Consider the following 20,140-nt stretch of genomic DNA (forward strand, 5'->3'; position numbering starts at 1 on the left):
AACTACTTACAATTCAAATAATTTTTAAGAAGTGTTGCCACCTGTTTAAGTATATATTCTTTTGAATTTATAAGTTTGAGAAATACCAAAATGAGGCTCTAATATTGAAAGTGTTAAACAATACGTTGAATTCACTTAATATTTGAAAAGGGTTGCCACATTGTTTAAATTTTACCTCAAGATAGTGCATAAGATAAGGATATACGATAATACGCTAACCAATTAAAAGTATGAAAAACGCTTTACAATTAATATACATTTTTAAAAGAGTTGCTACCCGTTTAGCTATATCTTTTTAATAAATTCTTTAGAGTAATACTAAATATGCCTTTCAAATTGGAAGTGTTAAATAATAATTAAAATTCAAATATGTTTTAAAAGAGTTGGCACCTCTTTACATTTTTATTTTAAGATAATTTATAAGTTCAGGAAATATTATAGCTTGATAGCTGTTTCGTTGTGTTGTAAAAGGTTTACAACGCTAGTCATATTTTTTTGGTTTGCCAACAGTTTAAACAAATTTATTACATTAAATAAATATGTAGTTTATATTTTATACAAAACCTTTTGCTTCTTCTAATAGGCTCCTGTTGTCATGGGCTATACATACATACATATATATGTTGGTATAGAGCTACCATCTATTTTATTTTTTCTAAACAGATTTTTTCAAAAACGCCCTTAATTATATAAGAAAAGTTATAAAATTAATTAAGGAAGATAGAGATCATAGAAAAAACATAAAATATCTTACAATTTTGAAGATTGATGCACTTTTGCTCAAAATGTAGTCGCCAAATAGCTCTATCTATAACACAAGTTTCTAGTTTTATTTTATTTTTAAACATAATTAATCCAACATTCCTCGTACGCAAAAAACACTTCCTTGCCAACTTTTTTACACAAACCACAAACGATTCGCAATGTATCTACATAAGTATTACGATAAATATGCAAGCACATTATTACTGCAGTCATGCAAACTAATCTCGAATTCATTGAAAAAATTGCCTAATCAACAAAACTTTTGTTGCTACATTTAACGGTAAGTTAACAATGCAAATCGACTACTTAAAATGCAAACTCATACAATGAAAGCTTTTTGCCAGTCAAATTTGTGGTTGTCAACACCATATATTATCGACAAAATGCAACCGCAGTCGCAACCGCAAAAGGGCACTTCAATGTCATTATGACTGCAACATTTGCAACAATTCACATAAAACATAAAGACAAAGTGGCAATACAGACATGCAATCGTCATTTTTTTTCATTTTTTACTCGTTGACTACAAGTTATTAGCTGCTAATGGCGCAGCTGATAACTGTATTACAGTATGCACTAATTTTATGCATATGTTGCACGTAATGCGGTGGCGGTATGCCCAAAAACACGCACCTACTAGATTTCGCCATGTTTTTGTTTTTTTATTTAAGATTTTAATTTAAAATAATTTTACGAAAATTATTAAAGTTTAGCAAGGTTTTGATGTTGATAGTCATGGTGATAATGATATTGCTACTATAATTCATAAATATTGTTTTTGATGTTGTTAATGGTATTGGTATTGGTATTAGTATTGATCGTGATGGCGCTAATAATATTGATATTCAAAAAATTGTTATTGTTATGGATATTGGTATTGGTAGTGGTTTTGGTATTAGTATTGGTATTGATATTGATTTTTATTTTTATATTCAAAATTGTTATTATTGCTATTAGTATTTATATTGATAGTGATAATGATATTCTTACTATTAGTATTGCTTTTGGTTTTGATATTGCTATTGAAATTAGCACGGATAGTGACAGCGCTTATAATATTGATATTCAATGAGAATAGTAATGGTAATGGTAAAGGTAATGGTAAACGTATTGATATTGGTATTAGTATTAGTATTGGTGTTGGCATTGATTTTTATTTTCTGATTCAAAATTATTATGATTGGTAATGGTATTGTTATTGATATTATTATTGATAGTGATAATTATATTGCTACTATTACTCAAAAATTTTGATTTTGATATTAGTATTTGGTATTGCATTTCTTTTTTGTGTACAAAGTATTCATCTTCAAGTTTTGAATTCACAATTTGAATGTTAATACCACATACCCGAGTATGGTATAAATTTCATTTACTCAAATTCAAACGTATATACAAACTTCGCCTGCACTAGTTGCTTTGCAGTGTGTTGAAGAGGGTTTACTGAAACCACATTAACCACGTTATACCACACACCTGTGCGCTCATGCCCAAAGAGTGAACAACCAGAAATACCAAACAAAGCTAAATAATAGTAAGGTAATATAACAGTATGGAACTAATCAATGCTATATATATATTTACGTAAAGCAAGGAGCCATCGGTCTGCAAACGGCCAAGCAAACCCAAAATAATGGAATATACCGGCATAACGACGAAGAACCCAAAATGTTATGGGTTATTTGGGAATTGGATTTCGGTTTGCCATCTCAAACTCAACAGTGCTTTGCTAGATATAAGTAACTAACTCTTATGTCGGTAGGTATATCACTCATAACATGAGCGTGTGTAATTGTTTGGACATAGGCGCATTAATACTTGAATGTATAGAGGTGTGTGTGTGTAGACCACAACAGTAATATGTGGGTCTACATGTAGGTAGGAATATATGAGGGTGTAGAACTATATGTTTTCATACACCCACTGTTTTATGTGTGCACTCAACCATTGCTATTATGTTTCGCACACCTCTGCGTATAAGTAACCTTAGCTGCTAAATTATGTATATTACTTGTATAAGCAAGATTTTAACCGTTTTATTGCTTTAATATTAGCATTTACATGCCTGAAATGTATTCGCTTGTACAACCTGTGATTTGATTCATATACATATATTACATATTTCTATCTACACTGCATGTTCAAGAATTTATAATCAGTATTGTGGTTGACCTTTTTGCTCATAGCGAAACTGAATACACTTAAACGAGTTTTGACAGACAGTGCTGTGGTAATTGTAACATTCAACGGAAAAGTGAGCTGTGGAGATATACTGTGGGGCTTAGTATACAAGCAGATTGGGTGTGAATTTCAGCAATACGATACAGGAAGCATATAAAAATGGTATATGGAGAGCAACCATAAATAAAAATAGTTTTATTCTTTCTGAAAATATAATATTTTTAAATAATTGATACACATACCTATATATCATATATAATTGGCAATAAAAAAACGATTATCATAAAATTTGTTACAAAGATGATACTTTTTAAAATATTAAGCCTCTGACGCTCCATAAATATTGAACCAATATTTGTAGGATTTATTTCAGCAAAAATATCCAACGAGCTTAGAGACATACATTTGAAAAACAAAAGCATAGATATTCTAGCTATATGAATACAAACAGAACTGAATGCCTCGTTCGAACTTATTTGCCCACAATGTCAGAAAAATTATAAAATATAAGTATTTTAAAGTCTACAGACATACTCGATATGAAATTAAATATTTTAGGCAGAGTTCCAGACCATTTAATATATAAACATAATTGTGTTTGTATCTGTTTCGCTTTTCAGATTTTGATCACATTTTGCTTACACTTAAGAAAAAATTTCCTGGATTCCATATAGATGGCGTCATAGTCAAATTATTGCCTCATTTTTGAACATGAGCGCGTTTATTATTTTCTCGTACAAAATAAATATAGTTTTCAAAAAGTGCGTATGTACACGTATGTAAATAATCAGCTGGGCTCCTATGGAATAAGACAGATATTTGCCTTTTTACCGTTTTCTTCTGTAAACTGTTGAGAAGATGAAGTAGAAAAAAGAAGATTACCTATAACTTTTCTCTGGACAACTATCCATCATTTAAATTTTTTTCTACTTGTATATATGGAACCGAAAACGCACAGCATGTAATCTAGTGGGTAATAGAAAAACCAAAAACAACAAGTAAACAGAAGTGATAAAATTATCGGAATATCTAAGCTCATCGTCAATAGTCTCGCACAACTATGAAATCATCCAAACTAATATTAACTACAAAAGTCAAATTTATTCGCATTTTATACCCTGGACAGAATATATATGATTAGCCAAGAAGTTTGCAACTGCCAGAAGAAAACATCAGAGATTCTATAAAATACATATACTTATTAGGGTGGAGCGAAAAAAAATTGTTTTTGCTTAGCCTGAGGGTCAAATTTGTAGATTATAAAAAAAAAAATGTTTAGAAAAAAAAAAGTTCACAAAAAAAATTGTTTTTGTCCAGAAAAATTTTAACTCGAAATTTACTTTAAAAGTGAGCCGTCTAGATGATGAAAAAAAAAAATTTTTTTACAAAACTTTTCTTTTTATATAATCTACAATACAAATTTTTCTCGCCCCATATAAGTATTGCAAACGTTATTTTCACCTCAAGAAGCTGCTCATTGATCGAGTTTGACTTTATCAGACCACCATAGCATGACCGATTAAAATCTAACACTTGTATGGAAAACTTTTTGATTTAAGAAATTATCTTGACGAAATTTGGCATAGATTACTGTCCAAAACAGGGCTACAATCATCTTATGTATTGTTCAGAATTGACTTCTACAATCAAGATTAAAATATTTTTCAGCCTTTTAAGCTATAAAAAAAAGCAGCTGCGTGCTTCGGTTTCAAAAATAACGTTTTTTCTTCTTTTTAATGTGATTCAGGCAATAAAATATTTAGGTGAAGTTAAGTTAGGTTACACTGGCTGACTGTCACACCATACATCGACCTTAGGATCGCTGGAATGCTAGATAGCGGTTCAGTTAAATACGAGCTGAAGTTTACATCGTGCAGGACGTCAACGCTTAATAGAGTCTTGATTACTTCATCCAGTACTTTGAACATTCTTCATCCAGTACTTTGAACAGCGGAGCTCCTAGATATCTAAGTTGAGTTTCATACTCCCTTTCGAAAATCATTGTGTATTATTTCTAATGACTTGCATATTTTCTGAACGGGTTCGGTAGCCAAGCGGATATCACTTTTAGCAATCATTCGGATATTTCGTTTCCCTGAATGCTCTTGTGGTAGAGCTTCGTATATATACAGCCGTTTTCACAGCTTTATATCTACTGTAAGATTATTACTTTAATTGCTGGTTAGATATCGATGTACAGCCTAATTTACATTTTTAAGTAACAATATTTTCATAATCTGCGATCTAAGAAACCATAAGTATGCCTTTGATAATCGAATGTGCTCTTTAGCCCCGAAAGACCAATAGAGCAATTCTTCTAAGAAAACCACGCTAACCTACGAACTGAACTCAGCATTTTGAAATCTAATGAAATTAAATTATTCTTTGAATGCAAATTCCCAAACATTTAACTGACTCTTAGAATTAATTGTGTACAAATATACATATGTATATATTTACACGACCTAACCTTCTGTGTTTTGGGGTTATGTGTAACCTTTCATTTAAGAAATTATTCAAATATGCATATCCCATATGTCCTTTTGTGCATTTGCATTCGTAATATAACTGCTAGCTGTGGGAAACGACAAGAGTGGTATAATATCTTACTCGCACAGTTATAAACATACAAGTAGATACACACACACACAAGCGCATATAAATGTAAGCAATTAAATATCAAAAAGCTGCAACTAGAGCTTTTGCATTCCTTTTGTTGGCTAACCGAAATTATACACTTACAAAACATGTAACAGCTTAACTGGCTTTGCACACAAACACACAAAGGCACATATATATATATATATATACACGGTATCTTACTATTGCCACACGAGTTTGCTGGCTAAAATGTCCGAGCTATTTCCAAAACTAGCCACACAACCGTTGCAATATCCTTTGAGCACCGAAAATGCTATGCCCTTGCCCAAGGTATGGGTTTAACTGAAAATCGTCCGGGGCTACAAGCACAAAACTCCGTTGCGACGCATTTTGTTATTAGCATTTGTTGTGGCTGCTTTTTGTTTGCATGTTTACATTTCTATATGCCTGTGCGCGTGTGTGTGTGTGTTCGCAGACGAACTCATATTGTCTCTAAATGCTGGTTGCATTGTTTCAATTAAATTGCATTGTTCATACGTTTAGGCCATTTTACATTCTACAACAAGCTGCTTACTGTTTACAATAGCAATACCGGTTTGTTGTTTTTGTACTGTTGACTCCAGACACCAAGTAATTGGCTTTCATTTATTAGTTTGGAATTACATAAAATGCAATCGTATTTGAAGTTCTACTGTGATTTTGTTGGAGGCAGACCCGAAGTTGCAATCCCAATAAAACTTTTGCCTTTTGGTGTGTGTTTCTTTTCGTGCTCTTTTTAATTTAGCAGCACTAAACTTGAATTGTTTCTGGAGTGCTTGTGAGTATTTCTACCCGAAATCTGACTGATATCGCAAGCTGAAGCAGATTTTTTTTAAGTGACGAACACTACAAAAACTTTCGGGTGTGCAAAGCCAGTTTTCAAAAACTATTTACTATTAAACAGCAGGCTTTCACTACTAGGCTTTTGTTATATTATTGAAATGAAGTCCGAACCCAGAGTTAATAGTACACGAACTCTAATTCGAAGTTTAAGACACTAGACATGACAAGACATTACACTAATACTAAACTACTACTAAGATAAAAAAAAAATCATGAAACAGTTTCGAGATAACGCTCATACATATGCCGATCGAAATTCCATTATCAATAATTATACTCATTCGAATACCAAAATCAAAACCTATATCAAATTTATTACAGATATCAAAATCAATATTTTTATCAACAAATATTAATACCAATACTAATATCAATATCAATACCCACATCAATACTAATACCCATACCAATACCAATACCAGTACCAATATCAATATCACTACCAATACCAATATCAACATCAATATCAATAACAATACAAATATCAAAGCCAGTATGATTAGTAGTAATACTAACAAGCCAAATCCAATTACCAATACCTTTACCAAAATCAATACCTATAAAAATATCAATACCAATATAAATACCAATAACAATTCCAATACCAGTTTAAATATCAATATCAATAACAATAACAATGCCAATAACAACACCAATACCAGTACCAATTTTATTACCAATATCAATAACAATAACAATGTCAAGACCAAAATCAAAAAGAGTATCAATAGCAGTCACAATACCAACAGCAATACCAATACCAACATCAATATCAATATACATAAATACCAGTTCCAAAACCAATATATCTAAAAACTTCATTACCAATATCATTAAAAATTGTATTACCAATGTAAATAACAATATCAAATCTGTGCCAATACCATTACCAATATCAATACCACTGCTATTACCAACATTAATATCATTAACAATACCATCACCTTTACCAAATATATGTGAATACCATTACCAATATGAATATCAATATCAATACCGATACCAACAGCAATCCCAATTTCATTACCAATATCAATACCGAAATCAATACCAACCCCAAAATCATTATCGACAGCAGTACCAATACCAACACCAATTCCTTATCAGTATCGTAACCAATACCAATACTGATAACAATATCAATACCAAAATCAATACTTACTATTAGCAGTATCAATTTCAGCATCGATAAGTAAATAAATAAATACCAATTGAATATCCAATCATATGAGTTACCAAAAAACCTTTGAGAAAAGATCTTCCTCGACAAAATGACAATCAATAACAAATAATCAATTATTTACTTTTCTTAAAGAGTCCCCTAAGCAGCATATGAAATATTTATAATCACAACTGTAAACACATTGTAGGCAGAATGCGACAAATGCCACATCAAATAAATAAAGAGCAATAAGCATGAAAACAAATACAACCAGTGACCTTCAACTTTGCACTTCACACATTCAGACTGAGATTACTGCACATAAATATATGGTAGCACCTTTGACAAGGCAAGTGTAGAAATAATTTTCAACATTATTCATTTTTTATTACTCCGGCGTTGGCGATATAAATTTACTGGCACGTGTGTGCCAGAGGGCGCACAAATACACACACACACACACGCAGTGCTTCAACTATTGATGTAAATAAATAAATAAATGCATGAATAAAGGAATCACCGAATGAATAAATGAAATGTGTGCTTAGAGCATTTGCTGATGTATGGGTAGGTGCTAGTGGTGCTGACAGGCAGGCGGGGGGAATTGGCGTGCAGACATACCTTATATGTCTATGCATGTATGTGTGTCTGTACTTTTAAGTGCAAAAGTATTACCACAATCAACTGCGGCTGCTTGCAGTGCCCGATATTATTTGTGCGACAGGGCGTATGAGTGTTTTTTTTTCGTTCGATCGAGATTAAGTATGTGGTTGCGCTTCTGTGTATGTATAATTGTTTGTCTCCCCACTGTTAGGTATTGTATTTCTGCTGAAAATTACACAAGCAGACAGAAGTTAATGTTCCGAAAAGGAAGTAAGTGCTAAAAGATTATTTTCCCTGCCATTCGAAGTGTCACTTTCAGAGACGCAGCAAGCACTAGCGCTGCGAAATTATTGCCGCTGCAACAGCAACAACAGCAAGTAGGGTAGCATCTTCGTCCAGTTCGTTAGACGGTGATATGAAATGGCAACAGCGACAATGTCGCACTGCAGCAGCTCACTCAAGAACTTGGGGTGGATACATACACACTTAAGCGCATACATATATATGTATGTATGCATATGTGAAGGTGAATCTATATGTAATACTTGCAATGCTGGCATGTGTATAAGCGAGTGGTTGCTTAACGCGACAGTCAGCCAGACATTATGAGCGACAGATTTTTTCATGCTCACTTTCTTGCTCTCCAGCTGCCAGTTTGTTTAATAAAGGCTTAAGCAATCTATGAAAAACTGCAATAGAAATAGTATTGCATTAAGCATGCATAGTGGTTGATATATACATACATATATTATTAGGGTTGTTGCTATCATTGCTCAGTGAGCGCTTGTCTCATTTTAGATGCAAAGGAATGTTTGGTATCGAAAGAGACCATAAACTATAGTATATGCATAGACATTATAGGAGAGGATCTCTATCGAAATTGATGCTCTGAAAAAATTCCACTTCAAACAACATATATTTGGATAACCTTGTTGATGAAAAGGTTGCAATGAACGGGAACACACTAAAGGTTGGGAATTTTAAAGAGACTATTCTATATACCTATAATAGCTTAGTTATAGATATTCATTATGATGTATGGCTAATACTTGTAAAATTTGTAACGGATGTTTTTTAAAACTGTAGTTTGCAAAGGTTATAAGGGTTTCACGGCTTCAAAAAAAAATAAAAATTTATTGCCTTATTTAAGTCCATAAAATCTCTGGAGATATAGCTTTGAAAAGTTGCGCGCTCGACGTCAGCTATATTGTCACTTAAAATTTTAAACGCGTTTTTCTCGAAACTGTATTTTCAAAGCGGTTGTCAAGATTTTTCACGAACTACTCAACCGCTCTTAATGCAGTTTTTCACAAGTCTTTCGGATATAATTTGCAAGGTCAAGTAGCGAAAGATTTTTTTTTTTTTTTCAATTACAACTATTTAAAAAATAACAAGTAAGGAAGGGCTAAGTTCGAATGTAACCGAACATTTTATACTCTCGCAAAGTCAAACTAAAGGCACTGGGGTCCACATATTTAGTACTTAGGGGCTTAAACAGTTTTGGTTCGATTTAGGCAATTTTTGGCCACAAGGTGGCATACTTTAATCGCATGATTCACGCAAAGTTTTTTCCCGATACAGTCATTGTTGCCTGATTTGCATAGTGGAAAGTGAAAGAATCAGATGGAATTTAAAATGGTGTTATAAGGGAAGTAGGCGTGGTTGTAGTCCGATTTCGCCCATTTTCGCACTATGACATAGAAACATGAAAAGAACGTTATGCACCGAATTTGGTTGAAATCGGTGTAGCAGATCCCAAGATATGGGTTTTCACCTAAAAGTGGGCTGTGCCACGCCCACTGTCTAATTTTGAACGCGGTTCCTATAAAGCCAATTTATACCATCTCAGAGATAAAATTTAATGTCTCTGGCGTGTTTAGTGCTTGATTTATCGCGCTTTTAGTAGTTTTTAACAGTACCGTTATATGGGGAGTGGGCGGAGTTGCCACCCGATTTCAACTATTTTCACACCGTCAATAGAAGTGCTAAAAACATTTGCTTCTAGTGAATTTTGTTATTATAGCATTAGCGGTTTAGGAGATATGCACATTAAACCTATTAGAGGCGGGACCACGCCCACTTTTAAAAAAAAAGTTTTAACTGCAGATGTCCCTCCCTAATTTGATCCTGTGTACCAAATAACAGTCTTGTATCTTATTGCGGAGCTTAGTTATGGCAAGTTATTTGTTTTTGATTAATGGCGGTTTGTGGGCGTGGCAGTAGTCCGATTACGCCCATCTGCAATACCAACCGTCTCACGGTACCAAGAAACATGTTTACCAAGTTTCATAAAGATATCTCAATTTTTACTCAAGTTAGAGCTTGCACGGACGGACGGACGGACGGACGGACAGACAGTCACCCGGATTTCAACTCGTCTCTTCATCCTGATCATTTATATATGTATAACCCTATATCTAACTCGATTAGTTTTAGGTGATACAAACAACCGTTAGGTGAACAAAACTATTATACTCTGTAGCAACAGGTTGCGAGAGTATAAAAAACGTCGAGAAATTTTCACCAAAATTTGCATTTTTTTTTTAAAACGTCTGACAAAAATACCACTTTCACTTTATTTGTTTTTTCTCCGTACAAAATCTAGTTAATGGTCTTGGTTCAAGTACGAACTTTTTTCTTTTACTTTGGCTGACCTTGTCAGAAGTGCTGCTGTCAACGCGGAAGCATCTTTTTTTTGAAGAACTGTCAAAAATGACATCGTAATGAAGTAGTATTAGTAGTAGTAGAAGGAGTTTTAAATATTTTTTTTTTAAAATTTCACAAATTCTTTTTCAAATATGTAGCTTCGGAATAATAAGAGGTTATTATTAAAAATAGGGCGTTTTTTGCTCATCGAGGCTTTGCCCTGCATTGCGGCAATGCTTTTTTCAGAGTCAATCATTTTGACAGCTGTTACTTACTTTGTATTAAGTTTAGCTTGCCATTTCAGAATGAATGAACCTACACCGTTTGCAAATCGTGCAAAGGGAAATGTCAAGAGTAAGTCACTATGGAAACAATGGAGCACCTCTTGTACACTTGTTCCACATTAGCAGGGTAACGTTTCAGAACAAGACAAGAACAACAATTTGTTCTTCAATTTTAATTAGGTGATTTTTTTTACCAAAGAGTAAAATACTAATAAACAAAAGTTCATGGATTTGTAATAGAATTTTGTTTACAATAATCAGGGTAACCGTATAACCCAAGTTCACCAAATAGAGGACTTTCTGTTTAGTTTTACCGAATTTCTCATGTAAGCAGCCTCGTAGAATTGCAAGCTGTACACTTGGTTGTCACAGTTAAGAATAGTAGGACCATTAGTGGCGAATAACTAAACTGAATTTGAGACTTTCCAACGCAGCTGCTTTAAAGCAAATATTTTCGATAAAACTTTGCAAATGAACAGCAAAACTACACCCTGCTCATTCCAAGTGAGGATATCAGCAGTAAAAATATTATAATTAAATTAAATAGTACTGTCCATAACTCAGAATGATATTTATGTAACGGTAATATGCAGTATTTTTATAAACGGAAACCGAAATTAATTTATCACGCAATTGCGCATTTCGCACATATGGATATACTCACACACATATGTATGTATGTGAGTTCATGTATTGTAAATGTACCATGCAAGCAATTACAAAATTTTCCAAGTAGTTTCATAAATGGTATTGCAAGCAATATGTAATGTTTATTTTCCCCAATGGAATTCTTAAAATTATTAATACCGTACGCGTGTACTACATAAGCTGCTGTGCACATAAACTCAAATGCATGCGCATATATAGATAAATAGCATATATTATATGTCGTATATGGTGCCCATGAACTGCATATACTCATATAAAAGCTGCCACTTGTTTTAAGGTTCGAGAATGAATGACCATTTAAAATTTTTATATATGATTATGTATGTATGTATATAAATATATGTATATGTGTTTGTGATTGAGCTAGCAACATTACTACCACTATCATTCCATCTCTGCATACAGTATATGCATAACGGCATGCAATACTGCTGAGCTGCTGAGCTGCCACTCAAACTAGCAGCTATTGATAGATACGAGGGTGGTCCAAAAAAATTCCGCCATAAAATTACTAAACTAAATATTTGACTGTATCCAACTTGCTACCATATATATAGAGCTGAAAGCTATATAGATGAGTTTCAATTCACAAATAGCTTTATTATGCCCTGACATTTTTTTATTAAAAATATTTTTTTTAAATATATTTCTACAATATATTATAAATTGAACTGAGTGTATTAGGTTTGCCACGAAGTTTGTAATAACTAAAAAGAAACGTCTGAGAACCTATTAAATATATATACTTATTCATACATAAATATACGTTACGTTCGTTTGACTGTCTGTCCGTTTGTATATACACGAACTAGTAGTCTCTCAGTTTATTATATATGAAAATTTTCTTCCCTAGATACTGTTTATTTGTCGGAATCGCCGATATCGAGCCACTATATCATACAGCTGTCATACAAACTGACCGTTAAAAATCAAGTTCTTTTTTGGAAGACTTTTTTATTTGAGGAGATATCTTATCGAAATTCGACATTGATTATTGCCTAAGGAAACGCTATCTCCAAACTTACCAACTGATTGAATAAAATCGAGATAACGATTTTTTATACTATTTTATGCTAGAAGGAATGCACCTGTGTGGGGTATTATAGCTTCCATTCAACCGGTGTTAACTTGTTTTTCTTGTTTTAATATTTATTTTTGTTTTATTTTGAAAATATTTTCATTACTCCAAGTTATGGAAAGCTTTTTCCGCAATAAATCTATCACGTTCTCTTAATACCCACCATTATAACATTAATACTACCCTCCGAAACGTTTCATACCACCTTACTATACTGTCTCATCTATGATATAGTGATAGCCACAGCTCGTGCGTAGCATATGTGAAGGCGTATAAAAAAGATGTATAGCCTTAGCATGCAACTCAGCTGCTTGGCAGCAGATGACGTGCAGTAAGATGCGAATATATGAGTATACACAGATGAGTACGTGTTTATGTATGCAACATCTAGCATACAAAGATAGCAGTTGCCGGCTCTTATATGACAGCAAGCACCAGCAAAAATTGAGATATTTCACTCTGAATTTTTAATAAAAATGTGTACGTTTAATATATAATGTTGCAGCATTTGGTGTTTGCTTTCGGTGAATTCATCATTTTTTATCCCTTTTCTGCATGTCCGTAACTTATGCTTGTGTATGTACAAGTATTTACATATTCGCATATAATTTTAAAACAATTTCAAAATTAATATTCCAGAAAAACTCCGAGGCTTATCTTTGTGACGTTATATCAATCGTAGCACCGCAGAAAAAATAGATGTGTACAAATCTATTAATGATTGAAACAACAACTGAGGTCTTAACCCAGTTTAATGGTACGATCTGTCTCTTTAAACTCTCTTTATCGCTCTCTTCTATCTCCCTCTTTGTTCACAATCTATGTCTTTACTTACCACTCTTTTTGCCCACTACTTTCGGATTACTTCTCAGTTATTTTATATATGTAGATTAAACCCGCAGCACTAAGAAATCAGTGGAAACTTAACTATCTCTCTTTCTCCCTCTTTTCTTCATGATGTCGTCATTTTAAGTAAATTTCTTTCCAGCGAGCATTTTACTGATATCTGAGTACAAAAATTTGCTTGAATACAGATCTGGAGAATATGGTATTAAGAAATCCACACAAAACACCGGTCTATATGAAATGGTTGCTTTGCTTGGTGTTACCTAAAATCGGTCCAAGCTCCTAGTAATTTCTTTTATTCTACCAAATGCGGTAAAGAACAAGTAGACCAGATATTACCAAAAAGTTTAAATAATAATAACACATTAGTTCTCAAAATCTTTTTAGAGTTTGATGTACTATTTTGATATTGTCCTACGAATGTAAAGTGAACGTCCAGTAAAATTTATTTTCGATACAGATATCGTTTAGGATATTTTACATTATCTCATTAAGATTTTTTGATAGAGCATACTTCGATCGATGGAAAAATTTCTTCATTAAAGCTCTTTTATTAAGAGAATGAAAGACAACTCTGATATTCTGATTCTCTAAGATTTTTACAAAATCCAAATAATAAATACATTTAAACTGAGAAATCATTGTCGACAGCTTTTACAAAATTAGCATTCTAAACGATCACAATGCTTGCCGTAAAAAAATAAAACACTATAAATGTAAATGCGTTTAGCGACATAACCAGCAACTAAGTTTTTGAAACTCGATCCATTCCTATATAAAGTCATAATTAGGGTGCCAACTGTTAAGCTTACTTGTAAGGTGCAAATACTCTTCTCTAAAATTAAATAATTATAAGAATCTAAATATGGGCAACAACAATGTTATGACGATAAAGTTTTGAAGAAACAATTCACCACATAGCTTTAAACTAAATAATATCAAAATTTAGTATAAAAAAAAAATAAAATAAATAATACATATTTAACACAATCCAAAAGTAAAAGAAGTTAGGTGAGGCTTTGCGTATATGCCAGGGTATGTAACTTAAATCCACTTAGTTTTCCGTCTTGATATTAAAACAAGAAAACACGTTAACTTCAAGAGCACCTAAGCTTTAATACTCTTCACACGCTATGCTATAGAGCTCCGGTATCGGTGGTGTTCTGGCAAATGAGCAGATTCTTGGAAAGAAAGAGATGTGCGTAAAATTTCAGATCAATATCTCAAATATGAAGGGCTAGTTCTCTTATATATAGACAGACAGACGGACATCACGCTGATTATTTATATATATATATATACTCTTTAAGGTCTTCGACTTTTTCTTTTAGGTATAAATATTAAATAAGGAGGGGCCAAAGAAAATGTGTTATGTCTATATTCCAACTGACTAAAAATCGAAGAGCTATTAATAAGCAATAGCTTAATAATAACATCCGAGTGATCTTTGAGATTTCTTATCATTTTCACCTGAACCAAAAAGCTACTGACTCTTAAACTTTCTGAACGTTATTAAGTATTTAATATTAAAAAAAAATTGTGCTATGAAACGACCTAATAATTCTCGCTGCAAGGAGTATTATTAAAAATACTTTGCAAGATAAGAGACATGTAGAGACATGTGCCATATCAGGCTGCGACCGATAGCATAATTTATAGGCATGGTTTTGTTAGGTTATGGAACTGAGATAGTCGCTTCTAATTGCTTATGGCATTTTCCTAATTATACAATGGCTTTCGTCAAGGATCGCAAAAGACTGTTCGTTCAAAGATTATTCTAAAACAGTTTCCATATCTAATGGGATAGTTGTGTCCAAAGAGCTCTTGAGATATAAATGGTTTTTCAAGAAAATGAAAAAGTTACTACATTGATATGTTTCAAAATAGTCTGAACGACGAAACGATTCGAATTTCAGATGTATGTCTATCTGCCCGACTAACCATCCATCCGTGCAAACTAGAACTTGAGTAAAAATGGCGATATCATTTTGAAGAAGTAGGCATTGCAAATGGACGAAATCGAACAATTGCCACGGCCACAAATACGAGGAATACAGGAAAATTTGAGTTTTAAACAAACACTAACATTTAAGTTTACTAAAAATATATTTTTCCAGTACAAATTGTTCCTCGCACACAATTTTTTTAACGAAAATATACAAAAAACTGTTTTAAAGTCATCTCACAGTTATTCAAAGAGCTTATTCAGAAGAAATGCATTCGACCAAACAATCACAAAGCGATAATGTGAAAAGTGTGAAATGTCAAATATGAGAACATTGAGGTTGCCAGATAATGCCATGGTTTTTTTTTGTTTTTTTTTTTTTTGTTTTTTGAAAGAAAACGAGTTATAAATAAACAGCAGAAAGTATTGAATTACAAAAAACACACAGAATTTCACAGTAAAAGAAAATAAATACAGCTTGCAAAATATTGCTAGCAGCAACAAAAATACATTTTAGTCAAAATAAAAGACGAAAAAGAGTCTTATCTCAGAGCTACTGCTGCTGCTTCGTCGAGCACAAGAAGCTGGTCAGCTGTCGCGTAGGAGATTGCGAAACGCATTTTGTGACAAGACACGAATGCAGAAAAGAACATACACACACATACACATATACAAATACATGTGTGGAAAGCATTAGCATATTACTTCCGCATGGCTTTACCCCGCCCCCCCCCCCAAAATTCGATTGGCAGCCGATGCTGAAGCGAGCATTTCGAATGCAGAACAAGCAAAAAACAACAACAAAAGTAAAGAATAAGCTTTGGCAGCGAGATATGCAAAGCGCAGAGCAATAGGAGGGAAGACAGCAATATCAAATGGCATTACAAGTAGCATTCTTCGGAAGAAATCGAGCGATAATACAGCAAAAAGAAAAATTTGGTGAGGGTGCTGTCACCAACGCCGCTGCGGCTGCCCCGCTGCAACATTGCCAACGCAAATAGCACAATGCCAGTATGTGACAAGCGGCGAATGGAAGGAGAAGGGGTGATAAGGAGTCTGTGTTGTTGCTCTTGTTGCCGCTAGTGGTGTTTGCGCTTAGTTTAAAATGTTTATTCTTTCGTCATGGCTGTGCCAGTAATGTGAAATGACCTTTACGCCATCGCTCTTTCTGCGCCGTTGCACACTGCACTCTCTGTCAGCTACAAATAATGCAATTTTTCTGCTCCTCCAGCAATAAAATGCAAATAAATCTTAGTCACCAGCGAACAAAGAGACGATTGGCTCAGTGCTTTGGTCAATTGTAACATACTGCCAAATGCGAGGATGTGCTGAGACACAAGCTTGCTGCGTACAATTGTTTGGAGAGCGGGTGGATCGACTGGCTTGATGTAGAGTTAGAAAATGTAATGCTAGCCAAGCAACTGGCGAACACATTCGGTTGAGTGACTGGCATGTTTGCATTGTAGTAATGGCGTGGTAGGCTACGACTATGTAAAGAGTGATTCAATATGTGCTGATAATAAATATTCTTTAACTAAAATATGTCTTCTCTTGAATGATTCGTACTCCGAACATCAGCAAACGCCGATTAAAAACTCTTATTGACTTGCAAAATATGTGTAACTCTTGTTTAGTTGGGGTCTGAGTCAATTACATTTTTATCCATTCATACTCAATATTGTCACCAGACAAAGATGCATCACGCTCTGGAAGGACAACTGTCGGTAACATCGCTTAAAGAATGAAAATCGTCCCGAACAACCATCATGCATGCACTGTTCGATTGCCCAGGAACTAGGCGTGGCACAAAAACCGTTCTATTCCACATAAATATGGCTGGATATAAAAAAAATCCCGATTTATAGGTACCACAAGAGTTAATGCGAAAAAACTCATTGAAAAAATTTCGATCTGCGAGTCACTGCTGAATCGCAACAAAATCGATATATTTTTGAAGCTGAAGGAAAAATAAGTCACTTATGACAACGCCAAGCGGCCCTACTCTCGCTTCCGATCTGTACTGTCAACAATTAGATCGTCTGAAATAAGCGATCGCCCAGAAGTGACCAGCCAGTGGCCAAAAGGAGAGGAGTTTTGTTTCATCAGAACAATGACAGACCACATACATCGATGGTGACTCGCCATAAGCTGCGATAGCCTTGTTAACAGGGTTTTATATAACCAGCTCAGAGTCCGAATCAAGATTTCTGGAACCTGATTACTATCTATTCGTGTCTATGGCGAATGATTTTGATGGTGAAAAATTCGTTTTGGAGAAGCTTGTGAAAATTGACTGTCGCAATTTTTGCCTATAGGGATGAGGGTTTCTATGAGTGAGGCATTATGGAACTACCTTCCAAATGAGAATAAGCTATCGAACCAAACGGTGTATATTTCCTCTAAATCACATAGTTTTAATTATGTTAAATAAAACCTTGAATTTAATGCCAAAATAATGTATGTTTTTTTCTCTTAGTAAAGCTTAAAATTATTTTTGTTGCCAACTTATATATAAATTTCTAGAACACTTAATAACAACAACACTGTTTTTAAATACTACCTATTAATTAAAATTGGATTATATAATTCCGCTCTAAAGTAAATTTTCTATAAAAAAAAAATTTTAATTATGGGTTTTACTCTTCAAGTAAACATTTTAGACATAAAAAACAAACCGTAGATAAACATTAGAAGCTAATGCGAATGCGATTTTGATAGCAAAAAACTTTCAAAACTATAATGATAACAGAGTGACACTACTTTAATGAGGTATCCGTAAATTTTCTGCTCAGAATGAAGAACGGCTGTCAGCATGCTAATTTGTATTTCGAAAAAAATGACAAAAAACATTGGACAGCTCGCAGAAATTTTCCAACACGAAACGGTAGATCTGACAACTAACTTTTGAGCATAGCTGAGTTATGGCGAAAAACTTTTACAATTCGATGAAAACATGCTTGCCAATATTGCATTGAACGTAGAGTAAAAAAAATTCCACAATAGTAATTGGAATTTCCCAGTACAGCATTAATCGTGACAAGGCTTTATTGGCATGAATAATCAAAATGAGACAACTTTTAGAAAAAAAAAAAAGGAAAACAAATTAACATGAACCATTTTGCAACTTATCGATTTCAAAGTCACAATCTACAGCCCAAAGGTTATACTCGTATGGCTGCTCCGAGTCATTTAAAGTTAAAGGTGGCTTGAACGTGGCTTCAGTTAGTGTGAGTCTCTTTTACGTCATTTCTTGTATCCAATGCTTGAAAAAAATGCTCGGCTATAAGAACTTAATCTTACCATGCAGTATTTTGTGGTGATATCAATATTATAGTAATATTATTATATTACATAGTAATTATTATTATATTATAGTAATATTTATTACTAAATAATCGTGCTCTTTGTTGCGTTTTTATTAATTAGGTAAGGAAGCCAGGTGCAAGAGTCTGAAAATAAACAAATACGAACGCTTTGTAGACAATTTAATCTGCCTAAATTATTGTGAGGGCCCAGGTAAATGAAAAGAAAGAGATTCTGTGAAAAATTCACGGATCTTCATGGCAAATAGAAAATACTATGACTTGTAATAACAGGAAATTGGGATTTAAAAACCTCAAAACAGTCGTGCCACATGGTTATAATAAAAAAATCAGCACTTTTGAAATTTTAAAATTAAATTCTAAAACATTTTTCTTACCAATAATGAGATAAAAACCGATAAATTGCTTTCCATATTTTTTAGAAGCATTTTCTATGTAAAATTTCCAGCTAAATTCAAGCTGACGCCTTGGCATATGCAACATTTACTTATGCACCTTATGCCTTCTTTAAGCAGCTTTTATGCAAAAATGCAAAAAAAAATTATTGTTTTTTGAGTTTTGCTTTAAGAAACACACAACTCTTTTTGTGTAGACGTGCATTGATATGCATGTAAGCGGCTGTAAGTCAATTTGTTCTTATCCCTGCCACACACGCAATTTATTATTTGATTGTTTCTGCAAGTCTATAACACTTTGTGTTATACAGCAGATTCTTTCTACGAGGAATTATTATTATTTTCACTATTTCTCTACAGCCATTTGCATTGTTTGCGCCAAACGGATTTTCTAAGCGACACGAGATTTGCGAAATAAATTGCTTACTCTCGCATGACGCCATCGCCGCTGCTACCGCTGCTGCTACTGCATTTTCAATTCTCAGCGACTATAACAAATAACGCAATGTTCATTTTTATGCCTGGTTTGCATTTTGCCATTCACAAAAATAAAAAAAAAATATTGAAAAAATAAAAAAAAATTAATACCGAAAATTAAAAAAAAAAAAAATTCCAAAGTAGCGAAAAAGCACAAATGGCTTTCTTTCCTGCAGTCTTGTCACATTTGTAACTCTTCAGCAGTTTCCGTACCGCTGCCGTGCTACAACAACAAATTTGGCAGCAAAACTTTTTGCGTACAAAACTGGCGCTGAGACGCTCG

General features: G+C 33.5%; 1 protein-coding gene across 6 annotated transcripts in view; it reads right to left on the reverse strand.

The window, feature by feature from the left end:
* shep (alan shepard) overlaps window positions 1-20,140 on the reverse strand; it is a 509,138-nt gene that overhangs the window by 383,897 nt on the left and 105,101 nt on the right. The window lies entirely within an intron of this gene.

This window comes from Bactrocera oleae, chromosome 6 (assembly GCF_042242935.1).
Source record: "Bactrocera oleae isolate idBacOlea1 chromosome 6, idBacOlea1, whole genome shotgun sequence".
Lineage (NCBI taxonomy): Eukaryota > Metazoa > Arthropoda > Insecta > Diptera > Tephritidae > Bactrocera > Bactrocera oleae.